The sequence below is a fragment of the Scleropages formosus genome, chromosome 8 (genome assembly GCF_900964775.1).
Source record: "Scleropages formosus chromosome 8, fSclFor1.1, whole genome shotgun sequence".
Classification (NCBI taxonomy): domain Eukaryota; kingdom Metazoa; phylum Chordata; class Actinopteri; order Osteoglossiformes; family Osteoglossidae; genus Scleropages; species Scleropages formosus.
In genome coordinates this window covers 4455168-4458879 of record NC_041813.1, presented here as the reverse complement: position 1 = coordinate 4458879, position 3712 = coordinate 4455168, and the positions used below count along the sequence as shown (strand labels likewise).

Here is a 3712-nt window from a genome sequence, read left to right as displayed (position 1 = left end):
CTGCTCTACGCTGTGAGCCATTGGGAACCAAAGCCAAATTCCCTGTATGCAAATGAATTCAGATTCGGATTCAGATTCTAACTTGACTTTGTAACCAAAACCCGTGCTTTTGTCGGTCGAAAAAATGTGTGCAGATGGTATATGGAAGATGCACGGCGTGTGAAGTCAGCCCAGTCCTGGCCCATATTAGCCAGATACTCACCCTGACTTGCTTCGGTAACCTGTGCTTTACATTAACATTGATGGATGAAAAGCCTGCATTAACACTGTAAGTTGCTCTGGAGAAAAGTGTCATCTCAATGAATAAATGTACATTTAAATGTAAATGTGGCTCCACGTCGCGCTGGAGACTGATGCCAAGAGGGGCGATGGCGTGGCAGCACACTGGCACAAGGACAAGCGCCTGAAAAGACCCCGTGCACCAGCGAGTGCTGTTAAAGTACCATCCGGTGTAATTCTGGTTATTGCGGTGTAAAAATGGGCGGCGCGGTAGCACACCGAGTAGCGCTGCTGTCTTATGGCACCTGGGAGGTGCGAGAGGGCATGGATTCGATCGCTGCGCAGTCTCTGTGGAGCTTGTATGTTCTCCCCGTGTCTGCGTGGGTTTCCTCCGGGTGCTCTGGTTTCCTCCCACACTCCAAAGACATGCTGTTCAGGTTCCCCCATAGTGTGTGAGTAACACAGAGTGTGCGTGTGTCCCAGTGATCAGTGACCCAGTGTAAGTAGTGTATCTAGCAGTGTAAGTCACCACGGTGAATAAGGTGTGTGGGCTCATAACGCTACACAGAGTTCGTTGGAAGTCACTTTGGTGAAAAGTGTCTGCTAAATAAATAAATGTAGAAAGCACGGTCATTTTCTGTTCCGGTCCTGGATGTTCTGAAACTGCTGCTGCGAGGCCACAGCCTCCCCTCCTGTGCTGCGTCTCTCTATTTACATGGAAGGGCTTGTGTACTGGGCACAGACAAAGAAAAAACCCGTTGTGATTGGCGGGGTGGGCTTGGGGTGAGTAAACAGGAGGGGGAAGGATGTCAGCATTTTGGAGCACATGAGGCTTGCGACATTCTTGTCACCCCATCGTAACAGAAACCTAGAGCAACGGCGCCGAAAGGCACCGGCTTCAATAAGAGTGTCTCCTGGAAGCACCTGCAAAACCTCTTCCAGCAGATTTCTCTCTCTCTCTCTCTGCTTTTCTCTCTCTCTCTCTCTCTTCTCTCTCTAGGAATTAATTTGGCCCACAATAATGCTCTTATTAGGATTCCGAGGATGTGGTTCTTTTCCGGCGAAACTTCATTCGAACCTGCTAATAATAAACCTTTCAGCCGTCATTCAGGGCAAATGTTGTAAAGCATTAACCAGGGAGTTTTTAATCTGAAAGGTGCCAGAGTCGGGAATGAAATTTTCTCAACGGTGCTCGGAAGACCCCTGACCTCCGCTCTGCTGGACTCCTGCACGTAAGCGCCAGCTCCCACGTACCCAGGTCAGAGGAACAGGTGTCTGATCCCGGATCAAATATTTAAAGGAGCATTAATTAAATAGAACGGCATGTTGTGCGAGAGCACCAGGGGTACCTGCGTGCATGTTTCTGTTTGCTCTATTTAATTATACTGCCACACTTATTGTGAACTGATGTGTTATTCTAGTGCGCCGTGCTTGTCTCCTGCAGGTGTTCTAATCCAGTCCCCCGAAACACCCACCGCCCCCCCTCACTGCCCTCGGGGGCCAGGATTACACGCATACTATCGCAGAGGAGGAGGTTGCGGGTCGGATGCCGCTCCCCGCAGCACGTGCAGCTTTACGAGGGGGGGTGAGAGGAGGGTGGCGGTGAACGAGGAGAAACGGAGATCGGTAAGAAGGGAAGGCGAAGGCATAAATTTTTCATTAATGCCCACCACCACCAGCAGCTTTCGACAGGGCCCCTAAAGGCACAATGCCACAGGACATCCTTTCCGATACACGTATTCCAATATGTAACACAAATTCCCGCCCCTGCATCATCTACTGCCTCTCAGACGTGTTAATTTATCGCGTTCGTTTTACTTGGTTACTGTAGCAGCAGACGGACTGGGAGGACACGAGAACGCGGAAACTGGAGCAGCGGGTGGAGGCTGGATGGACTGCAGGAGCGGTGCGTGCGTTGAATCTCCGCAATAATCCGTCCCTCCCTGTGCAGCATTTTTTCATAAATATTAAACAGAAAAAAATAAATCCTGCTTGCAAACAGTTTAAAAGAAAACTTAGAGAAAATCCCGAGTTCTGGACAGAAGCTGAGGACGAAATATGAATGAACAACAGAAAAATATTATTATTTATTGTGCAGAGGCAGTCCCATCCAAACAAGGAGTGCTCATCTCACACGGTTTAGTGGCTCTATTTATTGCCACTTGAATGCTTGCTGAAAGAAGCAAAAAAAAAAAGCAGCCTGCCGTTTAATCGGGAAGTGAACAGGCAGCCGGTTTCAGTAGGAGTTCTGTGGTCGTAGTCCCGCTGTCCTTCCGCCTGCGCTGCGTAGCCCCTGGTTGGGCCGCCCAGCAGCGTCGCGGTAGCGGAACGCGGCCGGCAGGGGGAAGACACGCTCTGCCGAAGCCGGTCCCCATTCGCGGTACCGCGCTTAGCTAACAGACGTAGACGGAGGAGAGCGCGCGCACGGGAACAGAGTGGGATTTGCTGCCTTCCGCACTGCTTAAAAGACAAAGTGCTGGCCATGTTTCCTTTGATGCTGAAAACTCTCCTTCCAGTGGGGGGATTTCATCCATGTGTCTGGATGGCACACGCAGGCGCGAACACACACGCGCACGCGTAACCAGAATCGGAAGCACGTGTCCATGCGCCGGGTCGGTGTCCGCCGACGGCAGCAGTATGGAACGTCACCTCTCTATCTCTCCTCTCGCCAGAAAAGCGCCGGAAAGCCAAAGGTCATCGGCACGGGAGCCTCGGAGCGGCGTGACGGGAGCATGGAGGAGCGGCGATAGAGATCCCGGTGTTCGGAGCACAAAGACATGACTGGCACCGAGACTGGGTGGCAGAACATGTCAGAGGAGGGAGAGAAGGGAGAGGAGAAAGAGGAGCAGCGTGTTAATAGAGGCAGGCTGTCTCTTCTCTGTCTGCCATTTCCTTTGTCCAACTTTTCTCCCCTTCAGATCCTTTCTTGGCCCTGCGGCGCCTCGATCGAGCTCACTGTCCAGAAACGCACCAGACCCGTCCTTATGGACGCGATGAAAGCTGTGAGACAAAGAGTGAAAGAGAAAGACAGGCAGCAATGTGAGTCTGGAGGGGTGCGGTGTTTTATTTTGGCAAAAAAAAAAAAAAAAAAAAAAAAAAGAAAAAAAAACAACAGACATATCACTGTCCCCTGTTACCATGGCAACGAGAATCAGTAATATGAAGGTAAGTCCCAGGAGTTGATGGGATAAGACTTTTGTTTGAGAAGGCCTGGGTGTCAACTCAATGGATCTGTGAGCAGGGCTGTGGGACAAAGGGGGAGGGCGGGGGAGGGGGCGGGGGGGGGGGGGGGGCTGCCAGCGATGCAAGCAGCTGAGGAACAACCTTCAAGGGACAGGTGAGAATTCAGGGGAAAGACTATACGTGAAGGCAGAAGCCTGAACACCTTATCTCAGTTTTAATTACTCCGTGTTTCCCAGGAAAGTGTTTCATTATTGAAACCTTTGCTTATCCCCTCCCCCCCCATTGCTTAGCCAATGACATATTCTGTTTG

At 51.1% G+C, this 3712-nt stretch overlaps 1 long non-coding RNA gene across 1 annotated transcript; it reads left to right on the top strand.

The window, feature by feature from the left end:
• The first annotated feature begins 1001 nt into the window (after nt 1-1001).
• On the top strand, nt 1002-3311 carry LOC108942722 (uncharacterized). The gene is made up of 4 exons (XR_001966725.2): nt 1002-1477; nt 1664-1845; nt 2051-2125; nt 2892-3311. It is a non-coding gene; the product is annotated as an uncharacterized LOC108942722 (long non-coding RNA).
• The last annotated feature ends 401 nt before the right edge of the window (nt 3312-3712 follow it).